Raw genomic sequence first — 18,456 nt, 5'->3', positions numbered from 1 at the left:
CACTAATAATATAGAATGATAGAAACTTAGGGTTGGAGGGGACATCAGGAGGTCATCTAGTCCAACCACCTAGTCAAAGCAGGACCAACTAAATCATCCTAGCCAGGGCTTTGTCTAGCCGGCTGTTAAAAACCTCCAAAGATGGAGATTCCACAACCTCTCTGGATAACATGTTCCAGGGCTTTACTACCCTCCTAGTGAGAATGATTTTCCTAATATGTATCCTAAACTTCTCTTGTATTGTGTGTGAAACTTTGAAATGTCAGACTGGCTTGAGAAGATTACTGCCCCTTTTTTCATTTTATGTTCTACCTATATTATTCTTGTTCATGTAACCTTTCACAATCCCTCAAAATAGTTCACGTTACAAGAAAAATCCTAAAACAAAAAACCCAACATCAACAGAAAAACAATATTTGTTTGGCTTGTTTCGTAGAGGCAAGACTCTTCAGCTCTGTTGAGTTAGCAACCATTTTACTTTGCCCACAGCGAGGGCTACTGTACTAAAAGCTAATAATAAAGAGGTTACTTACATGGACAGCTTATTGAGGCTGGACAAATTGCAGTTACATTAAAAGTTTGTTTTTCCTAAGGTCTAACATTAAAGCTCAGCCTTTTTTTTTCCCTTTTGCCTTAAACCCCAGTGGAAAACAGGCTTTTACAGTGAAAGTAATCCAACCAGATATCTTCAAAATCTTAATAGGCAAAGTGGATTGACCTCAGTTCATCTTCATGGAGCTTAGAACAAATTGATCAATTTGCTTTCTAAATAATTACCATTTGAATGTTGATTTTGCCTTCCTAAGACTAGCACATTGAAAAGTCTGTTTTCAGGAATGCTAATGTAATGCGGCTACACACAAACACACACAAAACAAGACATACATTATATACACAAGCTTCACCTGATTCAGGATAATGAGTATTTACTTATTTTTGTGTTGAAGAATAAAAAAATAAGTAATAAAACACAAAAATGGGATATGCCTAGGGTTGTAGAAGGAAAACATTTCACTTAATGTTTGCACACTTGAGGTTAGGTATTAAGATGCCATAGCTGGAACAAAATCAGCTGTAATCAAAACTATCTATTTGAAGCTAAAGACTATGGAGTTCAAGGTAAAAATGATTTAAGTGACACAGGACACACACAAAATAGGAAAAGGAAATATGACAGAATTCAACCTAATTATTTTGTGGAAGTGATCCATAAGATAACAATACAATTTCTAACATAACCCAAGAAGTTTACTATTAATTTATGCCATTTTTAAATTCTCCAAGTGAGTAAAGCATCTTAGTGGTAGAGGATGAGCTTCAAGAGCTTCATCTGCTTGTTTTGACAAGTCTTAGATAATCTTTGTACGTACAGCATGGCTGGCCAACCTACGGTACTTATCCCACAAGTGGCATGGGCAGTGTCTGTGCAGCGCACATGGCAGCTTGGAAAGGGGACAAGCACAGAGTGACAGATAGGGCAGGAAAGCAGAGCAGGAAGAGCAGGACAAAATGCAGAGCAGGCGAGGGAAGGGGATCAGAGTGGCACTTTAGGGTGCAGGGTTAATTTGTGGCATGCCTGACAAAGGTTGGTCCCCAGTGACGTCCAGGATTAACTGCTACTTTGTCTCTTATCACAAAAAGGGTAGTGCAACTCTCACTATTTCTCTCCAGGTTCTTTTGCCATAGAAAGCTTTCTATTTTTCTCTGCCCTATTTCGCATCCTGTTCTCCCTCCTGGGAGGGCTGTGTCTCCAGTTATTTATTCTGCATCTCCTGGCACTTGTCTCTCTTGTCTTCTACACCAGCTTTAATATCAATTACTGTTTTATGCAAAGAAACCATTCCTCAGCAAGAGGATGTAAATTTTTCTACAGTTCTTTTAACAGTGAGTTTTGTTTTCAGTATTTCACATGCCTCCTTGCTGTCTGGAACACAGATAAACCAAGAGGAGCTAGATTCACATCAGAGCACTCTGGCAAATCCTACTAAGAATCAATAATTTTACCTTGGGTTTTGATCTGTTCTATTTTCTATAATTCTTAAAAATTATATCCTGTAGACCTTAGTGGAGTTTAGTTCACCTATCTTGTGGTAGATTGCTGTTCCTTACAAGCAGAAGCACTGAGCTGCCAGCCCTCCCAGCCAGAGTCACTTGGTTTTTCCTATATACAATAAATGTTTTTTTTTTAAATTAAATTAATGTTAACTGGCTCAAAGAATTGGTAATAGGATATAGAACTTTCTACCCTGTGGGTCACTGGATCAATTCCAGTTCGCATCAGTAGTGTGCAAAAGTTATTAATATGTGACAGTTGTTTGATGGCCTGTGTTAAATGAGTTTGTGGTCTCAGTCTACATCCCCAAGAAGAGGTACCCAGATTTGAAAAAAAAGCCACCAATTCTAGCACAAATCTAGTGAGGTTAAGAGACAGAATGGGCAGGAAAACTGTACTAGCCTAGGTAGCCCATCCAGGCTTAGGCTGGTAACAGAAAATACAAACTGGCACAGCCCTTGCTCTATCAATTGCATGTATAGTTCAGTATTAGTGGTCATCTGACCACTTTCATGTGAAAACTCACTGACAAAGCTCTATCTAGAGAAAAGTACAATAAGCAATAATGTCATAAAAAGCCAGACATTTAACCCATAATAAACCATCCTATCTGAGTTCAGTGTGTATATACACAATTTGCATATGATTTTTTCTGCATTTATTGAGAGTATTTTCCCCGTCTGTCTTACCTTTCCTTTTTGTTTTCAGTATTATTAGTTCTATGTAATGTAATAAAGTTTTTATTATTTGAAAATAACAATTATACATTAAGCATGAGGAAAAATAACTAGGTTAGTATTAAAGATTTGCATATATCCTCAATCTGGCAGGTACTAAAAATTTATCAAGAATATATGGGAAAAGTATTTACTCTTCAGAGTTTAAATTCTGTTATTTATGTTCTTAATTTTAGCCTCACAATTTATATTTATACAGATGTTAGGCTAGTGCAACAAATGTATGTCAGCTGCTAAGGCTTAAACAGTGCCATCTTACTTCTCAATTCTAAATATCAAAGATAAAACTGCTAAATAAGTGAAGTGAATTATCACAATGCCCACTGGCACCAGCAGGCATTTAGACTTGGACTGGACTGGACTAACAGTGTTCCACATGGTTAATTCAGCCTCCAAGAAATGAAATTTCTTGTTATTTGTGTTCCTGCTATTTTTCTTTTTTTTCAAGCATCTCCAGATGCTATATGAACAAAAAGAAGTCCCAACAAGGAACCGCTATTCACCCAATAGGGTTTTTTGGGTCATTTTCATGTCCTCACATTTTTCCCTAGGGCAGTCATTCTTTGACATGTTATTCAGCTACGATCAAATTTGGAAATACATTAAAATGTAAGGGGATGACACACACTGTCAGACATAAAGGATGTAATGCAACAAATGATTAATATAATCTTAAAATGACTTTGTTTTTGCCTCCTTTATACTATCCTAATATCTTATCAGATAGCCTATGTATTTTCATGTAACTAATTGTGATATTTCCTGCAAAAAATGAGGGCAAGGACATCTTTTGTGAATTAGACTCCCTAAGAAGTGTTTCTCACCATTGAGATGCATTAATTTAGACAAATAGACTCCAAAATTACATTTGTATTTTCCTATCATTGCTATAAATAATACCTTATCTTTTTTAGGGAAAGTTTTTCCTGGATGTTATTCTAAGAAAAATCAGTTACAGTGATTTTGACCTTTTGCTATACACTAATCCATTAACAGCCTGTGAGGAAAATCTCAGTATATCTGTAAGTGATGTATTTTATGAGACAAAAGTCAAAATAGATAGTTCAGAAAAAAAAGTGTGGAACTCAGGAAGAGTTGCCTGCCTGAGTACTTTGTTGGCATATTGCCTATAGTTGATATTGTCAACTCAACATATGGCCCTTCAAATGCATTGATGAATCGTCTCATGGGAATAAAATAAGACCCATCTAAGATGCGTTTAAGTTTCAAACCAGTTCACTAAATAAAAGTTGCAGCCCCGGTGTGCATGAAAGCTTAGGAAAATGTGCATAAAACCCAATACTGTTCTGACACACCAGCTTTCTAACACTTTAGCAGGCCAGTGCATCCAGGTCTATAATTTATAATAGAGCAATGTTTTAAAAGACAGTATTTGCCCATGGCCAATATTTAAAAAACAGTTTGTCTGTATATGTCTTTCAGGTTTAAATATAGTTCTTTAACATGTTCCACAGGCTTCCCTACACGTGTCCCTGTAATAGGGACCCCAACCTCTATTACATATAAAGAAGATCCTGCACTTGAATTTATACTCCACCAGGGAGTATAAAGAAGCCTGACCACAGGAACCAGGCAGTGAGTTAGGAAGCAGCCTAGAGCAAGGAACTTTGCTAGTGGAAATGTCAGTCACTATGTGTGGAGCCACAAGCAAGTAAGCCCTGTAGGCAAGCCAAGCCCTGGAAGACTGCAGTGCAGACAAGCCCGGCCCAAGATAGACTTCAGTACAGAGAGCAAATATTAGTGACCCCTCTCTCCAGATCTGCAGAGGGCCGGTAACCATTAGAAAAACAAGACATGGCAGGAAAAATTATAGGCTTTCAGATGGTTGGGAGAACAAGCCAGGTTCTTCTCTTCCACAGGGCAGTAGTAAGCCCAAGGGAGTTTTAGTTCCTAAAGGATGTCCAAACAAGTGTAATCTCCATGTAAAGAAGTGAAGGGCATGTTAGCAGGAAATACTGCTAAGAGGACAGAAGCAAGACAAAACAGTCTCCTTTTCCTGCTTACTGGACAGAAATGAAGGGAGGACACATTTGGTACCTGAGATATGAGGACTGTAGTAAAGTCTCTAACAACCACCTGGTCAAACCACCTGGTCACCTTTTTAATATTCTTATCATAGAATAAAACTGGTGAACATTGCTGTAAAAAAAGTTCTTTTTTTAGTATTTCTCCATTTTTCCCTGCCTACAAGCAATGAATAAAATGCAGAGCAAGGGCAGTATGGTGCACAAATGTTCTTGTTATCTTAAAGGGGTCAATGGTTAAAGGTGAAAAAAATTCATAGAGTAGTTATGATTAAAGGTAGGTTTCTAAATGGTTTTGATAAAGGCTTGTAAAACAGCCAAAAGAGATCCTGCAATTTTAATGTTAAGTGGCTTTTGTATTGGAAAAATGCCCAAGGGCCATGTCTAGCACGGTCACTTACAAATGACTGATGGGAGATCAATACAGACAGAGTGGAGATGCAGCTTTGTCACTGGGATGTGTAGTTAGTATGTGATTAGCCTTAAGTAGCATTGACTTAGATGTAGATGGGCAGTAAAGAGCTTAGTATCCAGTCAGTATGATGGCTACATGTATACAGAAGTTAATGTAACAGGAACTACATTATCATTAGGCACCACTGGGGGCTCACCACACCCACTTGGGGATTTTAGGAGAAGGTCAGCTTGACAAGGAGTGGAGTAGAGCTGGCAGTCCCACCTGGATCAGTTGTGAATTTGGTTTTCCTCAATGACAAGCAGTCCTCTAGGATTTCATAGGATCCAGTGCTTAGTTAAGCTGTATATGCAATGTTATTACTGGAGAACAGCAGTTCACACTATTTTTCCCCATGTAAAATAAGCAAACAGAAAGTAGATGGCAGAGAGAGTCGGAAAGAGGTAAAATTTAGATGCTCCTTTGTATAGATGTAGAATTTTAAACAACTGCCTGGTATGGAGTTATGCCCTACTTCACAGGGCATGGATTATCATGCTTCATCCTATACAGAACATCTTTTTTACATATTGAAAAAAGGTCTTTCTTTCTACCTCCTGCCCCCATGCTACTTTTATTACTGGGAAAGAGGACTTTTAAGAAAATAACTTTCATTTAGCAACTTTCATTTAGCTTTCATTTAGCAACTTCTCATTTGTTTGGGCAGGGGGGGAGGGGGTCTACCTCCACCCCACACACACACACAAATATCCCCTATCTAGCTCCATACGTACACTTTCATGTCTAATTGTAATCACCAGTCAACAGAATTGCAATTAACACCCATTTCAAGTAAGCAAACACATAAAGTAGAGAATTAGAAATCAGCAGTGTAAAATATTTTGATTAATATTTATTTTTTACTCAATTAAAAAGAATCATTCACTTTGAAAAAGCTTCATCTCCGCTGCCATCAGTGACCTGCCATCCAGTATCAGAAAACACACTAACATTTTAGTAGCATGGTGTAAAGTGAAATTATTTCACGGGTAGTCTAATATTTCCAGGGGCCATGGGAAGGCCAGTAATCTGTGGTATAGGGCCATCACTTGCCATGCTAATGGAGCTTCAGTATGCAGTTAATTACAGGGAGAATTTTGGTATCTGGCTATCAAATGCTCTTGAGCTACAGTACCAGTCAGGAGAACTCTAGCTATCATGATTTCTATTGCATTAAACTTGAACATCCTTACATGCTTTCCCATTTAAAACAGAGATGACCCAGAAGACTTTTTGTTGGACATTGCAAGTGTAACATTTCAGGGGATGGCCTTTCAGTAACATGCATCTAAAATCATTACACATCTGATTAGCAAACTATAGTGCACATATCATCAGCTAATTAAAAATAGGCCAAGGCCACTAATAGAACCTTAACCTGAATCATTGCTTCCCCAAACGTTTGTTCTTTTACTAAGCTGAAGTTTAAACAAGGCAGCATCACTCTTACTCCATCTTCATTAAATGCTAGGCTTACAGCTGGCTAAATTTTTTTTAAGATACTGAACTGAGTTAGTAACTCGGCTGTATAATTCTGTTTGTTTATTACTCCCTAGTGAAATCTAAAAAAGTACTATTTATTAATGATTATTAAAAGGATGCATGGTTTCTTCTCCCAATAGTCTATAATTTAAATCAAAAGCCATGCACAATTCATTCTTCCAAATATGTTTGTGCAGTTTAACTAATCTGAACACTTATTCAAGCAAAATTTGGAATACAGACAGTCCTTGGACTTACGACAACATTGGTTCCTGAAAACTGTGTCTTAAGTCAAAATGTTGTAACCCGGACCCAATTTTCCCATAGGAAACAATATTATAAATGGGGGACTGGTTCCTGAACCAAGGCCCAATATGTTATGTTCACCCAGAATAACCCAGAATGTTGTACATTACTCAATCAATTATATAAAATAAACAAACATAGCTATATTACTTGTCTATATGTATTTATTTATCTATTTATATTGTAAATAGCAATCATATTTATTTGGAAGGACTTCTTTGAGGTGACTTTGCTGGACTTTTTGAAGAGTTCTTGGCTGAAGTCTTCTCAGGAGTCTTGGCTGCAGGTTTTCCTGGAGTCTTGTCTACTTTCTTAAAGTGTCCAAGGAAGTTTGGACAGATGTTCTCTTCTTTTGCTTGTAAATTTATCTGTAGCAGCTATACATGTTGGATATGCCCCTACACACTGATGCACCGTGTTCAATGTTGGGGTTACGCTCCTCAAACAGGGACATGGCAGGTCCAAATATTGAAATGCCTCAGTCAACACTTTTGTTGTCAAGACTTTATGAGGCGGAGTCTTTTCAACAGTGGGTGCATCTTCTTCCTCTGCCACTTTTTGCTGTTCCAATTCAATGAGGTCCTCATTGATTAATTCTTAAGAATGTGATGCCAGCAACTCATCAACATATTCGGTGCAATGTCTGAGTTGAGTTCTCTGCCCATTTCAACAGCATTTTTGGTTACCTCTTCAACAGTGTCTGTAAAGCCTTGGAAGTCAGACACAAACTTAGGACACAACTTTCTCCAAACACCATTCAAATTTGATTGTTTTACTTCATTCCATGCCTCACCAATGTTCTTAACTGCATGGTAAATGTTGATGCCCTTCCAGAATTCCTTCTGAGTTGATCCATCTTCCTTCTCAATTGCCCTGATGGTCTGGACAAATATGTGCCTAAGATAATAGGCCTTGAAGGATGCAATTACCCCCTGGGTCCATGGGTTGCAACAATGAGGTCATGTTGGGGGTGCAGAATACCAATTTGATGTCAGGATGCATGTAATCAAGGATGAATGGATGACCAGGAGCACTGTCGAGGATTAACAATGCTTAAAATGCAAGATTGTGTTTGCTGTAATAATCCCTGACACTTGGCACAAAATGATGATTAAACCAGTCCTCAAAAATGCTCTTATTGACCCACTTCTTAATATTGGATTTCCATATCACTGGGTGAAATGCCTGGAAATGTCCCTTGAAAGCTCTGGGGTTTTCCAAATGGTACACAAGTAAAGGTTCAAGTTTAAAATCACCTGCAGCATTGGCACCAAGCAAAAGACTGAGCCTATCTTTAGCAGTTTTGTACCCTGAAATGGATTTCTCCTCTTTGGCAATGTAGGTTCTCAACGGCATTTTTTTCCAAAAGAGCCCTGTTTCATCAACATTCAAAACTTGCTGAGCACAATAGCCACCCTCTTCAGTGATTTCAGCTAATGTCTCAGGAAAAGCACAAGTTGCTTCTTCATCAGCAGTGGCAGCTTCACCTAAGATCTTGATGTTACTCAAATTGGCCCTGGCTTTAAAACACATAAACTTACTTGCAGTAAAAGGCTCAGCATTAGAACTTTCTCCCTGTTGTTGCTTTAGATCATCATAAAGACTCTTAGCTTTTTCCTGAATGATGCCTAAACTTACAGGAGCACAGTGTTTATTTTGATCCTCCAGCCAAATGATCAACAGTTTCTCAACCTGAGCAATAAGTCCAACATGCTGCTTAGTTATCACAGATGAGTGCATAGCAGCTGAGCCCTTAACATGTTCCTGAATTCTTGCCTTGTCTTTCAGGATGGTCACAATAGTCATTCAGGGGTATCCTAAGCTCTACCCATTTCAGTTGGGGTCTCACCTTTTCCAGACCCCTTAATTAATTCCATTTTTGTTTCCATAGTAATTGTTCTACATTTCTTAGAAGAAGAAACATCACTTCCACCAGATGTATGCTTTTCTGCCATTATTATAGGCAGTTTGGAAAAAGTTTGGAAACAGAACAGTGCGTGTGCAGCACAGTGAACATGTTGTAAAGTACTGTACCCTACAGTACTGGGACTTATTCTTTATTCAGTACAGGTACAGTACCGTAGTACTGCAGTGGTAGCAGCAGCAACAAGCGAACACCAGGGGAGCTGCCTGGCAAATGGTTCCCAGACGAGTGGCACGCTGCTGCTCTGGCCACATGTTTGGAAGGGCATGGGGGGGCCCACGTGCGCCCAGACCTGCCCCAAGCGCCGCCTGCCCTACCCTGACCAGATCCAGGGTCACACATCCTCCCCTTCCCCTCCCCATGTCCTCCCAGACAAGTTGTGGGAGCAGCCGGATGCGATTTGGTTTCTCCTTCAGCCACCCAGTGCAGCCCCAGAACTGAATTGCTTGCCCTGGCAGGGGCAGCTGGGGGAGCAGCCGGACGAACCATGGCTTGAGACGTAGCTTCTCCTGTAGCCTCCCAGCACAGCCCCGGCACTCTGCCTCACCCCAACAGGGGCAGCCAGGGGAGCAGCCAGACAAGCCATGGCTTGAGCTGTGGCTTCTCCCACCACCACCTGGCACAGCCCAAGTACTGCCTGCCTCACCCCAGTGGGGACAGCCAGGGGAGCAGCTGGATGAGCTGCAGCTTCTCCAACTGCCCATAACCCCCACTCCCAGACCCCAGCACAGCCCCAGCTGGACAGCGTTTGCCCCAGCCCCTGTCCCAGCCCCAGCCCCTCCATCACTGCAAGGGCCCTGATCTGCTCCCCCATGGCTCTTCCTTTTCTCCTCCCCTTCCACCAACAGACCTGTATCCAGCATCCAGCGTTGTAAAGTTGAAACCCAGGCTGGAACTTCAAAACCCAGGTGTCAGTTTACAAACGTCGTAACTGCAATTTGTCATAACTCAAACCGTCGTAAATCAAGGACTGCCCGTACAAAGAAAAAAGTAGTGCAGTTTCATAGTTTCATAGTTTCTAGGGTTGGAAGGGACCTGAGCAGATCATCAAGTCTGACCCCCTGCCATGGCAGGAAGAGCACTGGGCCCAAGTGACCCCAGTAAGGTGGTCATCCAACCTCCTCTTAAAACCCCCAGGGTGGGAGCCTGCACCACCTCACTTGGAAGCTGGTTCCAGACTCTAGCCGCCCTGACCGTGAAGTAGCGCCTCCTGATGTCCAACTTAAACCTTCCCTCCGCCAGCTTGTGACCATTGTTCCTGGTCACTCCTTGCGGCGCTCGGGGGAACAGGGACTCCCCCAGCGCCTGCTGATCCCCCCTAACCAGTTTATAACAGGCCACAAGATCCCCCCTCAGCCTTCTCTTTTGAAGGCTGAACAGGTTCAGGTCCCGCAACCTTTCCTCATAGGACCTACCCTGCTGTCCCTTGATCATACGAGTGGCCCTCCTCTGGACCCTCTCGATGCTGTCCACATCCCTCTTAAAGTGCGGCGCCCAGAACTGGACGCAGTACTCCAGCTGCGGCCTGACCAGTGCCGCATAGAGGGGGAGGATCACCTCCTTGGACCTGCTCGAGATGCATCTGTGGATGCACGACAAGGTGCAGTTGGCCTTCCTAGCCGCCTCCCCACATTGCCGACTCATGTTCATCTTGGAGTCAATAATGACTCCCAGATCCTTTTCCACCTCCGTGCTGACAAGAGGGGAGTTCCCCAGCCTGTATGTGTGGTGCCGATTGTTCCTCCCCAGGTGCATCACCTTACACTTGTCTGTGTTAAACCCCATCCTATTCTCCTCTGCCTATCCTTGTCGCCCCTTTTTCAAGTAAGAACATTAACCTGCGGGTGTTTCATTTAACTATCATAACTTTAACTTCAGTGTTAGACAACACTGAAGAGGCAAAATTATCTTTTTTGTTAAAGCTCTACGTTTAGACCCAACACACATGGGTTAATGGTACACAGCACTGTCATAGACTTCCTGTGTAATGTGGACAAGCCACTATCATAGATTCACAGATGCTAGGCTCAGGAGGGATCTCAACAGATCATCGAGTCCAATCCTCTGCATAGGCAGGAAAGAGTGCTGGGGTCAGATGACCCCAGGCAATTGCCTATCTGGCCTTCTCTTAAAGACCCCCAAGGTAGGGGAGAGCACCACCTCCCTTGGAAGCCCATTCCAAATTTTGGCCACCCTTACCATGAAGAAGTTTTTCCTGATACCTAGCCTAAATCTGCTCTCTGTCAGTTTGTGGCCATTGTTCCTTGTTACCCCAAGAGGTGCCCTGGTGAACAGAGCATCTCTGATCCCTTGCTGCGTTCCCCTAATGAATTTGTAGGTGACCACAAGATCACCTCTCAGCCTTCTCTTGCGGAGGCTCAAGAGGTCCAGGTCCCTCAGTCTCTCCTCATAGGGCTTGTCCCATAAGCACCTAACCATATGAGTGGCCCTCCTCTGGTCCCTCTAGAGTCTGTCAACGTCCGTCTTGAAGTATGGTACCCAAAACTGGATGCAGTACTCCAACTGCAGTCTGACCAGTGTTGCATAGAGGGGAAGTATCACCTCCTTGGTTCTATTCTAAAGTGAGGTTAGCTTTGCTGATGATTTCGTCACACTGATCACTTACGTTCATCTTGGAGTCCACTATGACTTTGAGATCCATTTCTGCTTCTATGCTGCTGAGAGGGTCACTTCCCAGCCAGTAGGTGTGCTGGACATTTTTGCACCCTAGGTGCAGCACTCTGCATTTGTCCTTGTTGTACTGCAATCATATGAAACTTCTCCTTGTGGAACATGTTAGAGGACTTAAGTTGGTGGGACACTGGCAGGGCATACTCATGTTATCCATAGATATAGAATCATAGAAAATTAGGGTTGGAAGGACCTCAGCAGGTCATCTAATCCTGCTCAAAGCAGGACCACCCCCAACTAGATCATCTCAGTCAAAGTTTTACCTAGGGATTTTAAAACCTCCAAGGATGGAACTTCTACCACCTCTCTGGGTAACATGTTTCAGTGTTTTACTACCCTCCTAGTGAGAAAATTCTTCCTAGTATCTTATCTAAACTTCCCTTGCTGCAACTTGAGATGATTGCTCCTTGTTCCATCATCTCCCACCACTGAGAACAGTCTAGCTCCATCCTCTTTTGAGCCCCCCTTCAGGTAGTTGAAGGCTGCTATTAAATCCCATCTCAGTCTTCTCTTCTCTAAACTAAATAAGACCAGTTCCCCCAGTCTTTCCTCATAAGTCATGTCCTCCAGCCCCCTCACCATTTTTGTCACCCTCCACTAAACTCTAATTTTTCCACATACTTCCTGTAGTGGGAGACCCAAAACTGTACTCCAGATGTGGCCTCACCAGTGCTAAATAGTGGAGAATAATCCCTTCCCTTGATCTACAGGCAACACACCTACCAATGCAGCCCATGATGCCATTAGCTTTTTTCGCAACAAGGGCACACTGTTGGCTCATATTCAGCTTATTGTCCATTGTAACCACCAGGTCCTTTTCTGCAGAGCTACAGCTTAGCCAGGCAGCCCCTGGCCTGTATTGGTTCATGGGATTGTTCCATCCTAAGTGCAGGACTTTGCACTTGTTCTTATTGAATCTCATGAGATTTCTTTTGGCCCAAAATCCAATTTGTCTAAGTCACTCTGAATCCTAGCCCTAACCTCCAGCATAACTACTACTCCCCACAGCTTGGTGTCATCTGCAGACTTGCTGAGGGTTCACTCTATGCCATCTTTCAGGTCGTTAATGAAGACATTGAACAAAACTGGCCCCAGGACCAACCCCTCCTTACTCTCTCAAGTCCCATCTGTAAAATAGTGATAACATATCATTTATCTTGTCTATTTAGATTGTAAAATTGTAAGATCTTCAAAGCAGGAACAGTCTCTTATAATGCATCTTAATTGGGATGCACCTTGAAGTGCACAATCATAAAATCGTAAATATGCTCATTTTCCCAAAAGGTATCAACAGACTCCTGACAGAGCCAAAGATAACAAAGAATATGATCCATATTACTCCCTCTTTGCTCAAAGAAAAGCTTGTTGGTGGTGGATTGCATTTCTTCCTACATTTTAAAATCAAAAGTAATGTCCACTCTCAGACCCCTTAGATGTAAAATTTATTAGACATTTCAAGGGGTTACAGACATAGCTCAGATTGAGTGGTAAGACTCCCATCTTCTCTAAAATTTCAAGAACAATGTAAATAGAATCTTATTGTAGCAAGTTATAGCCATTTGGCAAGGCCCTGTAGTTTTGCCGCTTTGGCAAAATAAGGAACTGTGATTAAAACAGGTCTCATTTTAAAATATTTTGGCTATTTAATTTATTTTTATTTTATTTTTTGGTTTGGCTACATCAACACTTCATCAGGATTTAGTCCTCAGGAACTACAACAGCTGTCAAGAAGATGATTCTTATTACCTGAGAAGCTAAGCAATGCCTAATATTGATCAGCAGTTCATACATTAATGGAAATAGCTAAATTGAAAAAGATCCTCTTTATACACAGTGGCAAATTGTATTTATTTGACTGGATAGGGCAACCTTTTATTGAACTGCATAGCAGTTTGCTTTTAATGTAGTTTATTCCTTTCTACAAAGGCTTTTTACCTTTGTGCATTGCCCTAAATAGTTCTCTAGGCAGAAGAATTATTCTCTCTCATACTCCCTTATCTTCTGACCACATTTAATACAAACCTAAATAGGTAAAACTTAGCTTCAGTTCAACCTTGTGAGGTATGCAGAGACAAACTGAACTTTCTGAGCGAGTTAGGTCCACTCTAGCAAAGGAGTAACTTAGCTCCCGCAACAACAAGCAATACTATCATTGGGTGTGTCTACATGTGCATTTACATAGCATTAAATTTACTTTGCAGTAAACTACTGAGCAAAGTGGGAATAGTCTGGCATCTATACATGCAGGTGACCTGGGGCTAGACTTAGTCCCAAGTCAGAGCAGCCTGCCATGTGCCCCTGTGGTCACCGGGCGGAGCTCCAGCCTACAGCCACATGGCTGCCAGCACTTGGCAGCTATGCTGAGGCTAGAGGCAGCTGCCAACATTTGGCGGCCACCTTAAAAACACACCCCTGTCCTCTAATCCCTGCCAACCCCCCCTTCCCCACCTGGAAGCTGCATGTCCAGCTCAAGGGCAGCACATGGCAGATCCCTCCCTGCCCACCCTGCCTCCCTGCACCATGGCTGCTCCAGCCCCTGCCCATACCCCTGCCAGTGATGCCCAGCACCCCAATGCTGCAGCCTGGCCCCTGCCAGCAATGACCAGCACCCCACACTCCTGCTAGACATGGTGCTGGAGTGGCTGGTCCCACCAACCCCCCCCTGCCCAGCCCCCAGGGAGTGGGGGTTGGAGCCAGGGTGGGAACTGAGAGTGCCCTCCCCTCAGTGCAGGACTTATCAAGTGCCTGTGGCTGTTGAGACTGGTGGCTCAGCATGAGACTCCCCATCAGCATGGGCAAGTGGCTACACCCAGTGTCTGTGACCCATGATGATCAGTGGGCTTGTGCCCAGCCAGGGGCATCCCCAGGGAGGAGCTGGTGCTGCTGGTAGCTGGCTATGTAATGGCCAGCTGCTCCTCATGGCAAGGTGGAGGGGTTTGGAGCTGGCTTGGCAGCCACTGGCCAGGGCTTCCCGAGCTGCTAGTGGGTGCAACAACTGGGGAGGTGGGTGGAGCAGGGCACTGAACATCTGAGGGCCCCTCCTCTGAGGAAGTGTCATGCCCAGAGGGGTTGATGGGGTGAGGCACTGCCAGGCCACCCCTACTGGTAAAAACTTCAGGGTTGTAGCCTGGGTCCCCAGGTGCCAAAATGCTGGTCAGTTCCCACATAAAAGATATGGTCTTGCAGACATGATCAAACCAACAGGTGTGGTCAGTCATGGCCACCCACTGTGTGCACAAGGCCTTGATCTTTATGCAGCACTACCACTTCAACTGAGAATGGCTCTCTCATGCATCCCACCTGACAGGGCCTCATAAAAATGGGTGGTTGAGTGCCCACCCCGTGCAAACTGTCACTCTACCTCCACATCCCACCAGAGAACCACAAGGTTGCACTTGTCCTCTTGAGTCCAGTTGGGGCCCTCGGTGCTTAGCTCAGGTGGGGCAGTGGGCAGGGCCAGGCCTCACCAGGGAGGACACGGTGCTGGTGCCTCCTGCACCCACTCTCCAGGCCCCTGCATAGCTGCCCCTTTGTGGCTGACCCTGAACAGCACTCAGTAGGGCACAGCAGTGGGGCAGGGCAAGGGCTTGGAAGCCATGTGGCACAGAGAAGTGTGCCACAACATGTGTGCACAGCTGCAAAGACAAAAGACAGTGCTGTAGGTGTACAGGAACACGTAGCTGGTGCTGCCCTCCTGCCACAGCCAGCCAGGCAGGAGCCCTGGAGAGCTCTGAGGGCTGTGCAGAGGGAGCAGCAGGCTGCAGCCCTTTACAGCACTCACCTATGCCCAAGGAAAAACTCTGGCTACTGGACAGCATGAGCAGCAGCAGCCTGGATCCTGTCCAAGGGCCACACAGGGCTTACTGTCCCCCAAACTCCTGTGCAGTGTGCCCAGAGCACAGAATGACTACAGCAGGGGTCAGCAACCCCCCGCACGTGTGCCAAGCACAGCACGCAAGGCCATTTTGCTCAGCACATCACCACCAGCCTGGGCTCTAGGCAGCTGCTGCAAGCCATGAAGCCTGGGCTGCTCCCAGCAGGTGGATGGAAAGCTGTAAGTCCTGCTGAAAGCAGCCTGGTCTCCATGGTTGGCAGCAGCTACTCAGAGCTTGGGACGGTTGCAGCCAGGATGCTGCAAGCAGCTGCTCCGGCATCAGCTCCATACCAGCGGGTGCATGTGCACCTTGGAGCAGATGGTGGGGGAGGGTCCTGAGGCAGAGCAACCCTGGCCTCTCCCCAGCTGCCAGCACAGAGCTGATGACTGGGCTCTGGAGCCCGGTACAGCTGTTTGTAGCCAGCCTGGGCTCTGGACAGTTGCAGCAGGCAGGCTGCAAACAGCTGTGCTGGGGTCTACAGCCCTGGTATCAGTTCCATCCTGGTGGCGACTGCATGTGCACCACAGAGCAGACACTGGAAGGGCTGTGTTGCCTCAGGCCCTATCCCCACTGTCCACTCCGAGGCACACATGCACCCACCAGTACAAAGCTAATGCTGGAGCCTGGAGCAGCTGTTTGCAGTCTCTTGGCTGCAGCCAGCCCAGGCTCTGGTAGCTGCTGCCAACCACAGAGCCCAGGCTGCTTGCAGCAGGGGTTGCAGCTAAGCCTGCCTGACTCCCACCCGCTCCGAACCCAGCCCCGGCCCAGCACCACCACTGGGATGAGGCTGGTGCTGCCCCTTGCCAGGAGCACTGCACCTTTTTGCGGGCTTAGCTGTGCAGGGTGGGTGGGTGGTTGGGCTGATGGGCAGGCTCCGGGCTGAGGCCTCAACCAGCTGCACTGCAGCCCAGGGGCTGGGTCCCCAGGTAAGCACAGGGGCTCTGGCGGGACCAGGGCATTGTTGGATCGGACTTTATCCAATGGCCCAGGAGCCCGGCTCCATGTGCCCATGCATCTGGTTCTATGTGTTTGTCTGCCTCTTTCTGGTACTGTGTGTCTGTGTGTGCACACATGTGTCTGGTTCTGGATGTGTGTGTGCATGTGTCTTTTCTGGGTGTGTTCTGGTTCTCTGTGTTTGTGCATGTGGTTCTCTGTGTGCATGTGTCTGGTTCTCTCTCTGCTCTTCTTTTCCTTTCTCTCTCTCCTCTCCTTCCCTTGTCTCTTTTTTCTCTCTCTCTTTCTCTCATTTCAACATGCTCAACAAGAAAGGAATACACAACAGCATTTATGATTATTAAATAGACTAATATGCACTGTGTCCTGCCATATACACCCCCCTGCCATTTTGTTTTTCTGGCATGCTGGCACTCCGGCACCTTCCAAGGTAGACATTGTGGTTTTTTCAGCACTCCAGCCAAAAAACGTTGCCTACCCCTGGACTACAAGCTTTTATACCCTGCAGCTGGGGGCTGCCAGAGAGCAGTCCAGCTCTGGCGGAGGGGAGGGAGCCAGCCAGGAGCCCTGGAGCTGAGCTCTGACTGGTCCACTAGGGGCTGGTCAGACCCAGCAGGGAAGGCCCCTGGTTACCGTACAGTAAGGTGTCTACATGTACATTACCATGCAGTAACTAATCTGGCATACATTTGACATCATGCAGGTATCAAATTTACACTCAAGTTGCCATAAATCACCATACTTACTGTGAAGTACAGGCATGCACATGTAGATGCACATCTATACTGTGTAGTAATTTACATTACTGTGCAGTACATGTGCATATGTAGACACACTCACTGGGAATCTCCACTGGGAATTCCATAACAGCTCTGGCCTTGGACCCAGCCCTGTCTATGTCCCTTCCACAGTATACACAATTCACTTTTTAGGAATCTTCTGGACTTCTAAGAACTTCCACACAAGAAGAGCTTGCTACCTTTTGGACACCACCAAAGTCTCTGAGAAAATTTCCCCAACTAGGGTTCTATGCCAAGGTCTGAGCTAGTTTCATTCAATATCATGAGTGAGTACAACCTAGTCCATGTAGGCTAGATACAAGGCCAGACCCTTATATTGCCATCCAATGCCTCAGAGCTGAGCTAATGCAGAGGGGTAAATAAACTGTGCCAGGTAAATGGCTGGTGCAATTGTGGAGCAATGGAGAAAAATTATTTAGACTCATCAACCAGGCCCTTTATTACAATATAACCAAATCTTTGGTTATAGTTCCACAGTCTGTTTCTGGAGAGGCCTAAAGGAAAGAAAGGCTGAGGTATTCAGGTGTCTTATTCCTTAGCATCTGACTTCAGTCTACCTGACATCACGGATCAAAGGGGGCAGGAGGGCGCAAAAGTCCCCATGGCTCAACAAAAGCATCTGGGAATATCTCCTAGATAAAAGGGAGGCACACACCCAATGGAAGGGAGGGGCCATCACCAGAGAGGATTATACTGTGGTTGCTTGGGGATGCAAGGAGGCAGTCAGGAAGGCCAAGGCGGAGATGGAACTGGGACTAGCTTCCCAGATCAAGGACAACAAGAAGTCTTTTTTCAAATACATAGGGGGCAAAAAGAAGGTTCTGGGTAATGTGGGGCCCCTGCAAGATGTGCTAGGAAAATTGGTCTTCACACCAGACAACAAAGCTAACCTATTTAACGATTTCTTTGCCTCCATTTTCCTGAGCAGGGACCGGAACAGCCACCCCCATTCTGGGCCCCCCTTATACCTCAGGAGAGGCACACCTAGGCCAAGGGTTAGTGAGGAACTAGTTAGGGAACTTCTGGAGGGACTGGATGTATTCAAATCAGCTGGTCCAGATGATTGCCACCCTAGAGTACTGAGGGGATTAGCTGAGGTCATTGCTGGACCCCTGGCACGGCTTTATGAGTATTT

This window comes from Gavialis gangeticus, unplaced genomic scaffold (assembly GCF_001723915.1).
Source record: "Gavialis gangeticus isolate Ggan-Ray unplaced genomic scaffold, GavGan_comp1, whole genome shotgun sequence".
In the NCBI taxonomy this organism is placed as follows: Eukaryota; Metazoa; Chordata; order Crocodylia; family Gavialidae; genus Gavialis; species Gavialis gangeticus.
This window is presented reverse-complemented; position numbering follows the sequence as displayed.